This window comes from Helianthus annuus, chromosome 11, assembly GCF_002127325.2.
Source record: "Helianthus annuus cultivar XRQ/B chromosome 11, HanXRQr2.0-SUNRISE, whole genome shotgun sequence".
Classification (NCBI taxonomy): Eukaryota; Viridiplantae; Streptophyta; class Magnoliopsida; order Asterales; family Asteraceae; genus Helianthus; species Helianthus annuus.
The window spans coordinates 23,320,225-23,340,822 of NC_035443.2; positions in this window are offsets into that span (position 1 = coordinate 23,320,225).

Here is a 20,598-nt window from a genome sequence, read left to right on the forward strand (position 1 = left end):
CGGGCACATCGTTAACCAAAATGGGTATTCATGTGGATCCTGCCAAGATCGATGCTATCCGAAATTGGGCGGCACCAAAGAATCCTTCGGAGGTGCGTCAATTTCTTGGTCTGGCGGCATATTATCGTCGGTTTATTCGGGATTTTTCTAAGATTGCTCAACCCCTCACCGCCCTGACTCAAAAGAAAGTTGTTTATTCTTGGGGATCGAACCAGGAAGAAGCTTTTCAGCTCTTAAAGCAGAAGTTGTGCAGCGCGCCGATTTTATCTCTACCAGAGGGTACTAAAGATTTTGTGGTTTATTGCGATGCGTCTATTCAGGGTCTCGGCTGCGTGTTGATGCAGCGAGACAAGGTGATAGCTTATGCTTCTCGACAGTTGAAGGTACACGAGAAGAACTATATGACACACGACCTGGAGTTAGGAGCCGTAGTCTTTGCGTTGAAGATTTGGAGGCATTACCTGTACGGTACCAAGTGTACCATCTATACCGATCACAGGAGTCTTCAACATATCTTCGACCAGAAGGAATTGAATATGCGGCAACGTCGTTGGGTCGAGCTTTTTAATGATTATGAGTGTGCTATCAAGTATCATCCGGGTAAAGCTAATGTTGTAGCTGATGCCCTTAGTCGCAAGGAACCGAAACAGAAGCGTGTTCGTGCCCTACAGCTTACTATTCACTCCGATTTACCTGCCCGGATTCGTTCAGCTCAGATTGAAGCATTAAAAGAAGAAAATATCGAAGCCGAAGGATTACGAGGTCTACACAAGAAGAAGTTCGAGCAACGGTCTGACAATATCTACTACTTCATGGAACGGATATGGGTTCCATCATTTGGTAAACTTCGAGAACTTGTGATGGACGAAGCACACAAGTCACGATATTCTGTTCATCCAGGGTCTGATAAGATGTACCAGGACCTCAAGGCTTTGTATTGGTGGCCGAACATGAAAGCTATTATTGCCACCTACGTGAGTAAGTGTTTGACCTGTGCTAGGGTCAAGGCAGAGTACCAGAAGCCTTCGGGTCTACTTCAGCAGCCGGAGATACCTATGTGGAAATGGGAACAGATCGCTATGGATTTTGTTACGGGGTTACCTAGAACACAGGCTGGGAACGATACTATTTGGGTGATTGTCGACCGTCTCACCAAGTCAGCACATTTCCTAGCAATCAAGGAGACAGATAAGTACTCGCAGCTCGCAGCAGTGTACCTTAAGGAGGTGGTTTCTAAGCACGGGGTGCCGACTTCTATTATTTCTGATCGAGATCCTCGTTTTACTTCAGAGTTATGGCAGGCTATGCATAAGTCATTCGGCTCACGTCTCGATATGAGCACGGCTTATCATCCACAAACGGGTGGTCAGAGTGAGCGCACTATTCAGACACTAGAGGATATGCTGCGGGCGTGTGTTATTGATTTTGGGAAAGGATGGGAGAAGCACTTACCATTGGTAGAGTTTTCCTACAATAACAGCTACCACACCAGTATCAAAGCGGCACCATTTGAGGCACTGTATGGGAGGAAGTGCCGTTCACCTCTCTGCTGGGCTGAGGTGGGTGATAGTCAGATCACCGGTCCTGAGATGGTACTCGAAACTTCAGATATGATTGTGAAAATCAGAGAACGTATGGCAGCTGCTCGTGACCGCCAGAAGGCCTATGCGGACAAGCGCGCCAAAGAGGTGGTGTTTGAAGTGAATGACCGCGTCATGCTGAAAGTCTCACCGTGGAAAGGGTTTGTACGCTTTGGGAAGCGTGGCAAGCTGAACCCACGTTATGTTGGGCCGTTTAAAGTTCTTGAGCGTATCGGTAAGGTGGCTTATAGGTTGGGGTTACCTACTGAGCTGGGTAATGTTCACGACGTATTTCATGTATCACAGTTAAAGAAGTGTTATGCTGACGACCCATTAGCGGTACCTTTTCAAGAGTTAAAAATCGACGACAAGTTACAGTTTGTTGAAGAACCCATCGAGATCATGGACCGTGAGGTCAAAGTGCGTAAACACAGTCGTATTCCCATCGTTAGAGTTCGTTGGAACTCAAGACGTGGACCGGAGTTCACGTGGGAGCGCGAGGATCAGATGAAGCTCAAGTATCCCCACCTTTTTCCCAAAGACAAAGCCGAGTCAAGCAAAACTGGTGAATCTCGGGGCGAGATTCCTCTTCAAGTTGGGGATGATGTCACAACCGAGCAGAACCCGCAACAATCCTGATTTCTCACTTCGTTTCTCTCACACTTGACGCTTGCCAATTTCGGGACGAAATTTCCTTCAAGTTGGGGATGATGTGACAACCCGAACCTTTGAGGTTTGTAACATTTTATCTTACGATCTTAATTCCTTGCCATTCAATCTTAATTAAGGTGTTTGACAACTCGGCCGATTAACCCAGTGACAATTATCCGCGTAAACCCTTATATTTATGCCTTCTATGCTGACCCATTCGTGCTAGGTCCGACTAATAAAGTAAGTGGACTGTCATTAGTCCAAATATAAAAAAACGACCCACTAGTGTTCTAATACTCATGCCCAATTCGATTAAAACTGTTTTATTTAATATTGATGTGGGCTTAGGCCCAGTTCGGTTATTAACACAAACCGCTCAAATCGTTATCCATATGTATACGTATCATATTAGGATGGCTCTACCATAAAACAAACCCTACCCTCTTTCATATTAGCCTACGATCAGCAGGAGAAACCCCCCCCCCTCTTCGAAGCCTCCTAGTTGAACCTTCTCAATTCCGGTTAGTATGATTAATGCATTAATTAAGATTCTTGAATAGTCTTGTGTTGTGTGGTGATTTGTGTTCATGATTTACATGCTAGATTATAACTGTATGATATATGTAGCATGATGTTTAGGGCTAACTGTTATCTTTAAGTATCCAATGATATGCTTGCATGTGAGATAAATTATTTAGGGTATTATGGTAATCGAATGATGGTGTGGGCTGTTATGCATGGTTATGAATTCAGTAATGGATCTCGCATGATAATATGATTAAGGTTGTTGATGTGAGGTATTGGTTTAAGTGATAAGTGACTATGTTACACTAAAAGGGTAGGTTAATGGATAGATTCTCTGTTAATAATTGTGGATGATAATTGCAAATTCATGTGCTGTGTAATAATGGTACAATGTGAAACTGATTGCATGCATGAATAAAGTATGGGGGGTTCGACATAATGATGATGATTGTCTGGTGTGTATATGCTGTGATGAAACTTGATAATTATGAACAAGACAATGGTTGTCATGTGAAGTAACCTTGAACAAATCAAACAAGTGGATGGGATAATCAAAGAAAACGACGGCCCATGTGACTCCATTGATATTGCCGGTTGTAGTTTTAGGATTATATGAATTGATTATTTGTGATGAACTCATAATTTGTCTGTGTGTGAAGACTTGCATGAGTGGACTGATTAATTGATCGATGTTTGTGTGTTGAACGAATAGGCTGAACTGTGTAATGGGCCGGTTTCTTTCACTAATCGTACAGTCATAAACATGTAAATATATGAGTTGGGCCAGTATTAGTTAACTCGGTGGATAAGGATATTGGGTTGGTTCGAGTATTGGGCCGAGTCTCGGTATTTCACACATTAATCCGGCTGTTAACCGGATTAGGCTCGTAGTTGATTGGACCATTTGGGTTAAAAACGCTAATGGATCCCATGATGGATTAACTACTGTTACCTGTTTAAATTGCTTGTTTAATAGTTATACGTGCAATATGTGACAATAATTGATAAGAACTACGTGTCAATTAGCTGTAAACTGATCATTACCAAATACTCATCTAGGTCGTGAGTATTGAACTAATTAAACAAGTAACTTGTCTAACCGAGCAAACCTAAGGTGAGTTCATTGCTCTTTTCTCAAGCATGGATCCCAGGGAAGGGATAACGGGTAACGTTCCGAGGAGGAATGCAAGGGTAATGGGATGTTGGTTATTGTACTCAGTTTTCTATCATTGTAAGACCACAATATCTACCGACACATTGCTTGTAGGGCAACGGGGGTTATTAGTTGATAGCGCTATTAGGTTTGGCACCCTCACGACGTTCGAGGAGAACGGGCGTGAACTAATTACCTTAAAACATGACCAATGCTTTGATAGAGGCATTGGGGTTGGCAATCACATATCATATGGCCATTCGGTAATCGAGTAGTAACAACATCGAAACATCAAACATCATAACAACAAACAACTTATTGTCTTGTAAACTGTTTTGCTCACATGATTGGTAACATTACTTGGTAAACAAACACAAACCTTGAACTCACCAGCGTAGTCTGACACACTTGTTTACATGCTTGTAGGTAATTATTGAAGGAACTTGGGAGCTTGCCGTCTGTTGCTGCTGGAGTGGTTATGGTCATGATAAACAATTACATTGATTTGGTTTCGATACATTTACACACTTATACATTTATGCTTCCGCTCAATACTTTGGTTTTGGTTTAACTTACAAACGATACATTTCTTTCAATTGAGTATTTCAATACATTATAACTTGTGTTTGATATGATTGGTGGCTCTTTGTTGGATCGTTGCACCTCCATTAGGGACATTCCCTAGGTGGTAATTTGGGGGTGTGACAACCACTATCATCCATTGATCACCACTTGATGTATGGCTGAGATTTGTTGATAACATAAACCGTGTGTGAATTGCTTTTTTAATATAAAAATAATATATGGTACAAGAAGATGCAAAAGAGTCTTTTTAGCAACATATGCTTTATTGAATATTGAGTTGATGTATGCACGCCCATTAAATCTGGGGGTGTGTAAAAAACCAAATTTACCGACTCATAACCGAATTAACCGATAGAACCGAACAAAAAAATGAACCAAATCAGAAACCGGTTGGTCGGTAATTGTTTTTTTTTAACCGAAAGTAGCGTGCCGGTTATGGTTACCAATGTTTGCATACCTACCATAACCGAACCGAACCAACATATAGTAAAATATTTATTGGATTTTGGACTTTTTGCCATTTTTTAATATTTGATGCTTTTGGTTAAATGTGTGACAACCCTCACAAATACATGTATCCGTACAATGAATTAAAATTTAATTTGTGCTTAATGACTGGGCTTGATTACAATTGTGATTGAACTGCTTTCTGATTTCTGTTACATACATACATATGCATCACATTTCATACTGTCACCCTATTTTTTTTACACACAAACCTTAGTGACAAACTTGATGCACAACACAGTTAGCACAGTGAGCGGATAACCCAGAGACATGCTGACAATGCCAGCACCTAGACAGACAATGTTTTGAGGCCAGTATGAGCCAGAGACAGGGTACTACACTAATAGGGAGTGTAGGGAAGTGAGGACCATAAAACTGCGTCACTAGGTGATAGTTATAGTGCCGGGAAGTGCCTAAAACATACTTTAACTGCAAAATTCTGCACTTTTAAACAAAATTCAGCATTTAATTATGCTAGTAATGTGCAAAAACTTGACAAAATGGTCCTAGATACTTTCCAAAGTGTTGGGAATTAAAAGTGTCACAAAAAGTATTATAAAAGACACCTTACGGATTAATTAAGCACTTTAACGGAACAACACCCAACCGAATAACCGGATTTTACCCGGAACACAAAAATTTTGTCAAACACATTGTTTTTATTTTTCTGAGCTAGTTAGGGTCCCCGAACACCCTAATACACTATATATTGTTTAACACACTTATAAAACACTAACTAACCATTTGTTTCCAACCAAATCACTAACTAAATACTTGAAACCCAACCCTATACCCCCCCCCCTTGGCGACGGTTACCATGGGTGTCCCTACCCATGGATTTGTTTCAATATTAAAATGGATCATGTTGCTAGTTTAGAGACATGTTACCCATAAGACAATGGTATGTTGAAGTCTATAAGTATTACCCTCAAGTCCACCCTTCTCTCACTTCTCAACACACACTTCATTCAAACACTCTCCTCCTCTCCTTGCTTGTTTCGGCCGACCCCAAGCCCAACCACCATTACCATCATTCAAGCTCTTTCATGCAATCTCTAGTGATCCAAAGGTGTTAGAGATCATACAACTAAGCTCGGAGTGTTCGGAAGCTCAAGGACCTCTCTCATCTTCTTTTATCCATCACATTTCATCACTTGAACTCCCCTAGCCTTGAGCTAGTGGTAAGAACTTAGATCCTTACATTTTACATATTGTTTAAGTGGTTAATGATGTATAATGATCAAAATGTTAAGAACCCAAATGAATCTTATGAAGAAGTCTTGAATATAAACTAAATTGGTGATAAAGTATTGTTAAAATGATGAAGAAATCATGATATTCATCTGTTGTTATGCTTGTTGGTTATTGTTTACTCATGTATTTGATATGGATCATCATATGGTCTTGCTAGATCATGATTAAAAACATGATCTAGCAAGATGAGAAAAGTAAGAATGTTAAAGGTTGATGGATCATCCACACATAAACTATGAACTTGAATGAATGAATATTTTTCTTGAAAAATAAAGATCAAAGTAGGTTATAATCATGTAGATCTAAAGATCCATGGGTGGTCTTTCAAAAGAACCAAGTGAAAAATATGAGTTTCGTTAAAACTTGATCTTACATAAACTAACCTCATTTTTGGTGGATAAACAAGTGTAGAAACACTTGTGTAATAAGAAAATTTCACAAAGAAATATTTTTAGAAAATATGATTAGAAGTTGTGAACATTCAAACTCTTTAAAAATGAAGTTTTTAGGAACTAATCACATTTTTAAAGAAAACAAGACTTACTAAGTATGCTAGTAAGTTACTACATACTTTTATAAATTTTCAAGTTCATGAGTTTATAGTTTATGCTTGTTTTTGACAAGTTTGGTAAATAGAGATTGTATGTTGTTGATTGAGAATTGTTTGAATGAATTTTTGAAAAGAAAATGATATGCTAGTAAGCATGGACACCTCCATTTACAAAGGAAACTCTGGCGAATTTTTTCTAAAAATCCAACACTTAGAAAATATTTTATTTTTCTAACAAGTGTTACAAATATGTTTTACCTTAGTTTTTAAAATAAACTTCGCCATAGTTGTTGTTACAAATACAAGGTATCAGAGGTTGAATTTCGTAAATAAAATTTGAAAAATATATATTTAGAATATATATTTTATACTAAAACTCTTTTGTGATTGTTTGTTATTTTGTGAACTAGTTATATTATTTTTGGGGTAAAATAATATAACTTATGAATATCATGAAATTACGACTCCAAAATAATACCGAAACTCTCACGAAATAAATATTTAAGTTACGCAATTGTTATTGCAATGCATCAAAGTGTTGGTCATGTTATCAAACTAGAACATAATACTAAGTAGGAGAGTATTAATTATTTAACATAAATGTAACATTTATAATGAATTCTTACTATGTCCCAATAACTCTTTTAGTGTTGGTTTGGGTCTCATTTCCTCCAAAGCTTCTTGCAAGGCCAAAATCGGATATCTTCGGGTTCATGTCATGATCAAGCAAAATGTTGGCCGATTTGAGATCTCTGTGGATGATCCGTAGACGAGAATCTTGATGAAGATAGAGTAAACGTCTAGCGATCCCATCAATAATATGGAATCGTATCGACCAATCAAGTGTTTTGCTTTTCGTTTCATCTGCTAAAGAAATCCACTTAACTTTACTAAACAGAAATACAAATGGCAAACATTGTGTTGTTAAAGAAAACTAATGAAACAGATTCAGGTCAAGACAATAAGGCTATAAGGTGTGGAGATTATGGTTGGGACATGATTTGCCACCTAGGAACATGAATGGAAGGCTACACCACTCTCTTGATTGATCCACCATGGTTTGCATGGATTAAACCATGGCAACCATGGTCCTCCTTTCCATTTTTCAACAAATCATTTCCTTTTTGTTTAGACAAAGATAATAAATAAGGGGCTAATGGTTTGGATCATGACCACACCCTTAGAGTAGTGGTTTTGGATGGTGGATTAAAGATGAATTACATGGCAGGCTATAGGGTGTGGTCATGACCCTCATAGTCACCATGATCCTCCACATTGGCGCCATGTCACTCACTTCTAATCCATCATCCAAAACCACTACCCTAAGGGTGTGGTCATGACCCAAACCACTATTTTCTTATTTTAATTTATTTTTGTGGAAAAGGAAAATGAAATATTGTAAAAAGAAAGTAGGCTCATGGTTTCCATGGTTTAATCCATGCCAACCATGGTGGATGAAGCAAGGGGATGGTGTAGCAATCCATTAATGATCCTATGTGGCATTAATGACCCAACTCATAACATGGAGGGTCATGGTGGTTATGAGGGTCATGACCACACCCTATAGCCTAACAATAAATTACGTGTTACATTCTATAATATATTAAAGAAAGTTTATTGTTTTATTATAGATCCATAAATAATTAGGAGTTAGTCGTAGTCCTACTATTTTTATTAAATGTTTTTTTTTATTATTGATTTTACATATACACATCTTGAGGGGAGTTGGTCTCAACTTAGATGGCTTTTTTCTAGCTAGCAGCAAATACTTGGGACATCTGAGATTATCCTATCAAATGGATGTCTGAAAAATAGAACGTTGTGACCTAACCCACCTGCTCTGAAGGAAATTCATAACTGGAAAAACTCCTTAGCTTAACCCGGACCAAATTGCTAATACAACAAATAAAATTGTACAAAAATGAGTACCGTTGACTTAGACTATGGGGTATGGGGCGGGGGTTGGGGCATAGGTTGGGTACAAACGCCCAAATCACCACCCCGGGTGGGCTTTGGGTTTCGGCGTGGCCTTTTGGGCGGGGGTTTCAGCCCGGGCGTTGGGCGGGGCTATCCAGATGACATGGCGGAATCTCATTGGCCAAGACAAGTAGCCGTTTGGGCTAGCCGTTGGCCAAAATTATTTTTTCACTATAAAACTCACACTTCTATTCATTCTTTTTACCACAACTACTCCACCTCTTCTATAATCATCTCTATCTTTTTTTTTTTAAATCTCATCCAACACCCCATCTTTTTTGTTTTCGTTTGGCGCTTTCAAGTGCTTTCTCGGCCTCGGTTTTTTTCTTGTGACTTCTCTTCTTTATGGGTTTGGATGCGGAAGGACCATCGATGGGGGGTTGAGTTTCGGGGACGGTTTCGGTTTGTGAAAGGTTGATGGGCGTTTGTGGAATCGGGCTAGGTATAGAATCGTCGGGTTGAGGGAAGTTAGTATACAAACGATTCGAAAGAAACGATGCGTAACCAGCCATATCCGGCATAGGGCAGTGTATTAAAAAGGGAGCAATTGGACGATTGGAGGTCTTGGGTTCAGAAATCTCTACATCTAACTTTAGGTATTTTTAAAAATTTTGTAGCCCGTATTTTAATATTTATGCTTTTTATTATATAACTTTGTAATATATTAAATGTTGTTTTTATTAAAATATGAAATTCTCAACATAGAAACCATTTGTGGGACGCGATCAGTAAAGCATTCCATGAAGAAATGGAAAGGGAGCTTTATCGTGAAAATAATAGCTTATCCTCGAAGTGGACCGAGATAAACGGGCAACTCACCGAATTTAGTGGTTATTTACATAAAGCAAAGCAAAACCCAAAAAGTGGTGAAACCGAAGCCGACTTTGTGACTAATGCATTGGTTACATAGAAAACGAATATGGGGAGCGACTTCCGTTTCATGCATTGTTGGGACATTTGTAAGTTCCATCCCAAGTGGGCGAATATCCCCAGTGGTAGCGAAACTAACACGTCTTCCAAACGGTCAAGGACACCCTCGTCCCAAGCCCAATCGGATTCACGAGATCAAGAGTTGGAGGACTATGTGGATGATTCACCAAACCGGCCAGAATACGGAAGAGATGCCGCAAAAAGGCGCGCTCAAAAATCAAGATCAGGTACGCCATCGCCTTCAGTTGGGAGTTCGGGCTTACGTAGGGGAGTATACAACGATCAGTTGGAAGACATTGCATGCAAGTTAGATACATTCAACGTATTCCAACAACAAAGGGCCGAAATTCGGAAAAGCAAAAAAGCTAGGGATGCCCTGAAACAAAGACGAGATGATATGAAATTTCTATCCCAGCCCATCGATCACCTATCAGGTGAAGAGTTGGAACTAATGTTGGAGACGAGAGAATAGATAAAAAAAATATTACAAGCACTAGGAATTTTTTTATGTAATTTCCTTTATTTAAAAACATTATTAAAAAATTTAAATTTGTTTATAAAAAATATAAATATGGAGGTCTGGGCTGGCCACGCCCCAAACCCCCGCCCCACCATACCGTCTTCAATGTGGGTCAGTCCAGCAAAGTCCACCCAAACCACATGTCAACCCATGCTCCAAGCCCTCGACCCACCATAGCGCGCGGTGTTAAATGTGTAGAATGAAAAGAATGTATTAATGGGTGATAGGATCTAATGCTATAAAATATAAATGCATTATGTGACTGCCTGACTGGTTATCTTGCTGTTTCAACCTCCTTTATTTTTGGAAAGCCTTCTATTTTCAGTTGCAGTTAATATGTCTTTTTCTTCTATTCTAAGTTACGATTAATCAAACATAAGATATGCAACATTTTTTTGAGGGCTCTATATAAGTGGGGGTATACAATAAATGAAACACACTTCAAAGGAGGAACAACCCTTATGGATTAGATTAAAAAGACGGAAGAAGAGAGGTAAGAACTATGAATCGTTTAACATAATTAACCTTCGTCGGCGATTTTTGTCCTGTCCCTTGACATTTTCGTAAAGATTAGTTCAAGCGACTACACACAAGCTCTCTTCAACAACAAATCTACGATGCAAATCAAAGATATGTTAAAAGCAAAACCACAAAGTCAAAACAATAACTCTTAAATATAAAGAAATTGATTCAAGTTCTTTTACATAAACCATTTTTAATTGAGTGCTTTCGTGGAAATAATCTTTCTCAAAAGGAAGTGAAATAAAATTATAAAATAAATATGAATTGATTTAATCAAATGAGATCGTGACAAACAAATCAGAAGAGTAAAAATGTTATTTCCTTAGGCCACACGGGGTGGTCTGTTATGGAGTCACCATAACAAGTGATAGCTTTTGGAACACCGCCGCCTCCACTTCCATAACGAGTGATAGGGTATAACTCGTTATATATATATAACGCGTTGAAGATATTGGGTGATGAATGTGTATCTTTGACATTGTGCATTAAATACTTGTACATTGGAATCCCATCACTAGTGATACCACCCCCCACTAGTGATAGAATATTGGGTGATGACATGGCATGATCTGATTGGATAGTGGGAGTGATAGAATCCTATCCCTCGTAACCACCCCCTCCCCTTAGAAAAACACGTGAAGAAGGCCAGCCAGAAGCCCAGAACAGAAGCCAGGGCCCAGAAGTTGTGCAAAGTTTCCTCGATTTGGGCTTGAACAGATAAGCCGTAGGCAGCTGTTGGGCATGGTATCTTTGGGCCTTGCTTCAATGTGTTCTTCATGGGTTGTTCATAGATGTCATTTCATTTTAAAAACTTCTTTGTTCGCAAATAAATAAAACATACTCTTGTTGCTCGTCTATCTGCCATTAGCCTGTAATCGTCTCTGTTTTTATAATATTAATAAAACCCGTTCAACAAAAAAAAAAATTAATAAGTAAAAAGTGAAGGATTTCTGGGTTTCGTTTCAATTTGACCTGATACTTTCGTGATCGTGTAAATCACTTTCAGATTGAAGTATTTCGGTAGTATACGAAACAACAATCGGATAAGACAAAAATATATCTTCAAGAACAAGAGGTTCTTGTTTTTTGTAAACTTCGAAGTATCAATTTGACATATGAATAGGACCAGATGAATAGGATTATATGGGGATGAATCAACATAACGGTTTTGGTCAATCAGAGTGTTATTTACCTTCTTGAGTTCATTTGTTACCTTCTGTGACTGATTACCTGTGTTCATATCAAATTGACTATTGAAACATCATTATGGATTGATACCGTTGATCTATAGTGATTTAAAATCGGATTATCATGTTTAGAATATTGAAGGGAATAACAAATTTCTCTACTGATTTCCTGTCACTTTTGAAGATAATTTTCATGTAACATTTCTTTGGTCCATACAAATGTGATGTGTTTCCGATGAAGCAATGTTAAAGCTAGATCAAAAATATTTACATTGGCCAAGTCAACGCGACCCCATCCAAAAGTGTTGCCCTTAGGATCCCATCGGGAGCCAACCCCTGATCCCCGACCCCTGCAAGGGTGTTGCCCCAGACCTCGACAACATGCGATGCCCCCTTGGAACCTCCATAGACTAGGGGTTTCGCCCCTAACAACGTTAAAGTTTCCGTAGTACCAAAGTCGTAATGTACTTCACACCTTCTAACCCGTATCAATATTTATTGCGATTTCTCATTTGGTCTATAAGTAAAAAATTCAACTGCCTAAAATAGCATAATGACACTAAAATAACAAACAAAAGGTGTTTCTTCTACTCTTTGGAGTCTTAGGGTTTGTTTGGCAACTTCTGAATGGTTAAGTGCTAAACCGTTAATAGGTCTGAACCATTAAGTGCTGAATCAGTAAGAGGTCTGAACCATTAAAAGCATGTATAATGCTTAACCGTTCAGAGGCAAATGTCTGACCAATTCAGATTAGAGGTCTTAACCATTCAAACTCAGTATAATGCTTAACCATTTAGAGGTAAATGTCTAAACCATTCAGACATCTGCTCACGAAACAATCAGTCTAAACCGTTAAGTGCTGAACCAGTAAAAGCTTTGAAACATTAAAAGCCCCATTAAAAGGTAAATAAACAGCCCCTTAGTCTTAATCTCCTGACTACACATGGATTTCCACAGCATTGCTAAAACTCACTTAAACGTTAGTCCTAAATGGCGAGTTCACATATTAAAGTATGGTTAATTTTATTGTGATGCGTGGTTGTAGTGGTGGTGAAGAATAATGAAGAGAACATAAGTGTGTGTATGGCAAAAATGTCAAATATATGTAACTAATAACTATGTAAGCATGTGGTGGTTTTAACAACTACATTCTTAAGTTGAATCCTTTTAATATATACTAGTCGTTTACCCGCGCGATGCGACGGGAAACATATCACTTAGGTTGGTGAGTTTATGGCTATGTACGGGGCGGTTCGGTTTTGAGCCATAACCAAAACCAAATTCGCGATGCAAAGGAAAACACAACACTTGTTAGTAATTCTAAGGGTGTGCATGTGAATGTTCAATTCAGTTGAATCATAACTAAAATCTAAATTTTCAGTTAAGTTACTTCAAAACCGGTCATAGGGATTTAAAGAGTTTTAAAAGAATATAAACAAACCAAACTGCACCAAACCAACAAAAGCACAACCATAAGCTCAAACTAATCAAACCAATCCGCCTGTAATTTCTGATCTATATTTAACATTCGAAGTTATATTCGACAAAATTCTAAAAGTTAAAATTTTCTTATGCAAGTGTTGACTTGCGACAGTCGTGTATTGACTTACATTTCATTTACATACCTTTTTTATTTATTTTTTTTTTTTTTTACGTTGTTAAGATTTTCAAAACATTCCATAGTTACAGTTTGGTCAACGTTTTTTAAACAACAAAATGTGAAATGACACACCATAAAAATATCTTTGGAAACCTTAGACCACACAGTGTGGTGGTATGGATATGGGGTGAAGCCCTTTCATGTCATCAACACTGACTCATATATGGCGTGGGGGGATGGGCTTGAGATTCTCCAAGGGCGTGGAGAGAAAAGAGTTTGGATGGGGAGGGTGTTGATTGGTTTGGGTGAATGGAGGATGATGATGATTGGTGTTTTGTTTTTTTAAAGAATTACAATAAAAGAAACAATAAACAAAAAACCTTAGCTCCACCTTGCCCACCACCCCTATGGTTTTGAGGGTTTTGCCCGCCATGCCCCATCTGCCTATGTGACTGACATGTGGCACAAAAAACTCCCTCCACCTTCACAACCACACCGAGTTTCTACATTTAGAAAATATTGCTTGAATAAAATTTAGGATTTAGTTAAGTTCTATTTAAAAAATGAACCTTCACAATTTAAAAATTTAACATATATATGTAAACGATTTGATGCGAACTCATGCGTTGCGGCGGAATGTTAACAATGAAAGTCTTTATATGAATAAGTTAGATCCGTATTCGCCCTTCACCTGGATGACACATAACTGAATGACTTTTCTTATATTATTGTTATGATATTCTTAGTTATAATATTTAGAACTAATTATGTATACATATATAGGAAAGATAATGAAAATGTAACAGATCAAATTTAATATATATTAAAGAGAAAGGTCGGTGCATATGACACCTACCCTTCTCTTTTAATATGGTAAAATACACTTTTTTTCCTTTCATTTCTTTTCTTCCATATGTTTCAACTTCTACACTGCTCCTGTCATCAGGTATCAGTTTCTTCCCTCTCTTGAACCCTAATTTTTATTAACAAAATAAACGGGTATTTCACAAAGCGTCAACAATATATGTAACGATATATGTAGACCATAGGCGACGACCCGCCCGGCCCCATCATCCGGCTCCCGGCCAGACTATCCACCATCGTCATCTCTTCATCAACTACTGCCGCCATGGCTGTTGTCGTCGGTAGTTGTCCACGATTACCACTTTCACCCCTTTCGTCACCTCACCGACCACCACCACTGATAACCACCGCCACTTCCTTCACTGACGACATTGTTTACAGCCACCATTTCTGCCGTCGTCACTATCTGCTGCCGGAAAGAACACTTCTAGCGACCCAATCGAAGGGAGAGGGTGGGGGCTTCTGTTGTGAGAGATGGGTTGATGCAAGTGTGTACGGAAATAAGAGGTGTTTGTCGTTTGCTTGCCTGAACAGTGATCGGAAGCTGATGTGCTGGCCAGAATTGTATATTCGGTGATAGGGGAGGAGGCTAGGAAGTTGATGTGCGGCTGAATGTGATTAATTAGGGTTTTTATGTATCCACATCTTCACAGACATAAAAGAGAGTAAAGTGACAAAGCCTGCTCTTTCTAGAACTATGGTCAGCATATTACATTTACAATTTAGATAATCCAGAAAGTTCCACTTTGCTTTTTTTTCCTAATTGAGATTCAAACGTAAAGTGGGTTGTTTTCAGAATAACAAGTTTTTTTAGAAAGGTATCTTTTCATTCTTAATCATGAGGCAGTTAATAAACTTTATAATTCTTTAAACCTTATAAATACGCATTTGTAAAATTTTAAAAAAATTGCAACGAACAAGAAAACCAACCTAACCAAGTAACCCCATGAATTCATAATAGAGTAAATTTACTTTTTTTGATTCTTTTTTGGTAAGTTAATTTCATTAATTGCATTTAAACTTTGACTTTTATTGTAATTAGTTTAGTATGAAAACCGTATTTGGATTTGGGTTAAGACTTTAAATTTCATAGAATCTTTTATATTACGTAAAAAAACAACCCTTACTAAAGAAAAACTGCAAATTAAGTGTTTGAAAACATAAATTGCTTTATTTTCATCCTTTCTGTGCAAATGTATTCTTTCATTATCACTCTATAACAAATCAACATATATGCATCCATTTGATGAATATTAATGTAAAATTCAAACATACACTTTTTTCAACGTAAATGAATGACGTGCCAATCACCGTGACATCGGATGCTGTAGCCAAGGTCGACTACTGACTGCATCAGGTGCATTGAAACCGACGACAGCAAAATTATGCACGGGAGCTAGCAATCCGGACCGTATTGAAAAGGTTCCTGAGACACAGCATTGAAGAGTCACAATATTCAGAAACGAGGTCCAAGAATGAAGAAGGGGTAGAATTACTGAATGAATACGAGCTGTAGCTAATACCCGAGGCATAAAAGAAGCATTTTCCACGGGATCCCGAAACCACCAGCCACCCCGACCTAATTCATGATGAGCCCACCAACGCTCATAAGGGGAAACATCGCCGCCGGTGCTCTCCATTTCCGATTGATTACGTGGCTGAATCTCCCGTTAAGGAGCTTTCCTACGTTCCTGTCCTTGATGTCTCTCTCATTCCGAGGTGAAGGTGAGGTTGCTTGCAAGACTTTCGATAGCTGGCTCGGCCGAACGGAATCACCGATCTAGATACTAGATAGAAGGGTCGTTCACTCCCTATATGTAGTGTATTCATTAATACCGTAAACAGCCATAATTTTGTCGACTATAGACAACCTAGAGATCGCCGCCGCAACGCGCGGCATCTGGCATCAACCTAGTAAATACTTGAAAATTGAAATAATAATGTATTTAAGCAAGCCCAATTCTCAGATTATAAAACACACACACATAATACCCTTACAAAGGAAAAAACCCACCCACCATGAAATGAAACGACATGAAAGGAAACCAAACCACATGAACAATAGCAACCCTTTAACAAACACCCATGTATCTTTAAGACACTCAGGTTCCCCATGAACGCACACCAAATGCACCTTGATGCCTGTTCCATTCCTACCTTGAGGTTACTATAACACATTAACACACCAAAACACATGCCACCAAAAGAATGCTTTAGCATTTTTCTTCAACAAACCAACAATAGTTTAGCATATTTGGTTAGCCAGCAAAAATGCAGGTTTGGGTGGGTGGCCCATGTGCCCATATACAAAGTAAGCTATGTGGGCACGTGAAACAAAGATGTATTTAAATCAATAGAATAGCAGTTATTTAAATCAATAGAACAGAGATTAAATGAGCATCACATGTTAATACGTTACATCTTTCTTGTAACACATGCTACACGGGTACCTTTGCAAAAGAATTGTTTGATACATAATCCAGTATTTGATCAAAATAAAACCCATAAATCGTCACACAAGCAGAGTGATCCCATAAATTCAAGTGCACCACATCACGAAAGCCCTTCATTCAACAACCAGTTGATTAAAACCAAACATTTTAACTCAACGATCCAATCAAGCATCTTGCTCACACGTGACCCATTTAGAATCTGAATTCCATGCTACCAAACACAATAAAGTATGTAGTATAAAAATAAATTAACTCACAACTTCAGCGCCTTGCTTTATGAAAACCAAAGACCCATTTATCGAAACCCAGGCAACCCGACCAAAGGTTTGAACCTATTCTGACTCAAACCTATTTGACCAGTTTTTAAAACAGTCCCTCTTGAACAAGTACACAGTTTGGGTGGAACTCATTCGGACCCGGACCCTGACTGGCAACGACCCATTACCCTACTCAACCCACACGTGTATAATCTTCGTATTAGTCATTATGTCTAAATCAAACCCCAACTAAATTGACCGTTTTCTAAAATGGTGAGTTTTTTACTTGTAACATGGTCGAACCTCATTTTGACTGGTTACCCTGCCAGCCTTGCCCCTTTGACCGGGTATAAAGTATACTAAATATATAGATTTTTTTTAAATGTACCAATATATTGTTGCCCCGTCCTAACAGATCCTTGAAAATAACTTGGGGACTGTTCAATTCATCAAATGACTTGAGAACAGATCCTCCCCGGGGGGTGCTGGATCCATCATAGTTCCAATTTGGGAGCTTCTTCTGATCATCCACCAGAACTACAAGTCTAAAACCCACAAAAAACAAATTAAGATTAATAAATTAAGATTAATAAATTAAGATTAAATCAATAAACAACCTTCTAACAAATCTAATTACTCTTGCTTGGCTTCTAAGATCCATGCCCATTGCCCGATCCACCGACCCTGTTTAAAATTTACCCATTTTATAGTTAGTAACGAACAAAATGGAAAAGATATTTAACATACCACATTTACTTGCTTTTCAAAAAAAAAAAACTAAACCACGTTTAGTTGTAATCTAACGAACATGAGAGATATACCTATGCCTAATCGCTTAGAAATGGACCAGACATCAACATGCAGACCATTAATTTAGCGACATCTTCCATAGTCCAGTGGAAGATACCTACAATGCAAATTAGAATCTATAGCTATATATATACATAATAGAATGCAATACTGAAAGATTTCAAGAGTTCCCATTTCATTTTGTAGATCTAACATATTGAAGCAGGATGTTATGGATTTATGCAAATGTACCGGAAGCAACGGCTCCACAAACTACTCCCCAAATAAGTGGAGGCGAAGTAACGGATTTTGCAAGTTGAACACGGATCTTCCATATATCTTGTACAAAAAAACCCAAAGAAACTTTTGTTAAGATCCAAAAATAAGTTCATTCACTTTTGTCAGCTAAACTGCGTAAGCACAAGTTCACCGATAACTAACAGTGACATGAAATTAGTAGATTTACAACCTTGTATACAGGAAAATCGGATGTAGGTATAGGTTTTACCTGATTCGTGAAACCATAATGATTGTCGCCAGATTAGTCGCCGAATAGTCTGTTTCACGGCCAAAACCCTAACAGTCGACATCACCTCCAATCTTCATTGGTTCCACCACCCCCATCACTCCAAAATTTAGACTAATTACCACCGTTGCCTGAGATGATAACCTTGAAACCCTATCCGCCGATAGGGTTCTCTCTCTAACTCTCTTTTTTTCTCTGGTTCTTCCCTGCAAATGAGAAGAAGTGGGATAATGAGAGTTTGGGGATGAGAAGCGGGATTTCAAATTTTGGATACAGGAAATGAAATAGATATGGCCGCCCCAAATTTCATTATGCTGGCATTTAATGTTTTGTGCATTGAACAATTGTACAAAAAGCTTTCAACGCTTGTACTTTTTAAGTAAGTGGCAAATGACCAAAGTTGCCCCTCCAATATGCATATTATATATAGTATAGATAAAAAGTGATTGTGGGTTGGATTGACCCGAAATATAGCTTCTTTGACCCATTTACCCACCCGCCTGCCTATTTTGCCACACATATGACTTGCAACCAGCATTATCATAATGTTCAGATTGCAAATAATAATTTTGACAATATATTAAAAAAACTTTGATTATTTATGTGAATATATAGTTTTAACAGTCATATTTTGCACATAAATAACACAAAAATATCAAAAGGTGGATAAAAAAGTGATTGTGGGTCGACTTGACCCGCATCAAAACACCTGCTATGACCCATTTACCCACCCCGACCAAAGAAACCGACCCACACATTTTGCACCTCTACAACTTGCAGCCAACATTATAAAGATTTTTTGGATTGCAAATACTGATTCGGACCTCTTTGTCTACAAAGTCAATGATGCTTGACTCAGAAGCTTCAGCTCCGGGCCTTCATCATCACAAACGCCACTGGAATGTCTCCTGCTTCCTCATCTCTGATTCTGTTTAGTATGCAGATCGAAAACAATATCACAAATCCAATTAAAAAATGAAAGTAACTTTAAATTCTTGTTATGTGTTGAGATTATTTTCATTGACTTGTCCAAAAGCATATGTTTTGACTTCCAAATTTACACAATTTAGTACACTTTCCAAGAAAATATTTGATTAACAATTTGGTCACACTCACCCTGTTATTGCAGCATCAAGAATGGCTGGATGAGATGCTAGCACATCCTCTAAATCACCCAGAGCAATCTGCAGCTCAATCATATTATTCATATAAGGTAACCAATTTTACTCTCTTTTGTAGTAAAGCCTTTCATTTATTTGATTACCTGAAACCCTTTGTACTTTATCATCTTTTTAATGCGATCAACTATATACAAATACCCGTCTTGGTCAAAATAAACAATGTTTCCTGTTTGTAGCCAACCATCCTTATCGATGGTCGATGACGTTGCCTCCGCGTTGTTCAAATATTCTAGCAAATTCAGAACCAAAAAACATGTATATCAACATTCATTGACGAAACAAGAAATCTTTAGAAATAAATGATATCTAACAGGTATTGATGAATAGATCAACTACTACAAGTCTACAAAAAAAGTCTTTTATAAATACTATATGTGAGATATTTATATCAGAAAGAAAGATCTCTGATATAACTACCTTTCCTTATAGCAGGCCCGCGTAGCCAATGGTTTCAACATTATCCAAACAAAATTCTGTAAAGCTTCATTCTTAAGCCCTGCAGATAACTCATTCTTATATTGCAGAAAACCTAATTTTAGAACACAAATTAAACATATAAAGTGCAACCAATCGTTTACATAAGGTGCAAAAAATACATATCTCATCATCCAAACTTTCTTTGCCGGCAATTGTAACTTTGTATTTAACAAAAATATGATAGCGATACTCAGTATAATTAGTAAAACGCATATTAAGCTGAGAAAAAAGGATTACCTGTGACAGAATTAGAAGTACATCAAGGAGCAGATATAATAAGGAAGACGAAGGTAAATATATTTGAAGCTAAGATGAAATTTAAGGTCACCGGAATGACAGATGAAGGAATTCAATAGAAACTTGACATGAGCGAGGTTAAACCTGTGAAATAACTACACTAAATGAAAATCAAACACAATTTAACAGATCCACATCGATGATGAAACCTACAATACGGATGTGGAAGGGGAAGTGGTGGTGAAGGGATTGATTTCACTTTCGTGGGAGCAG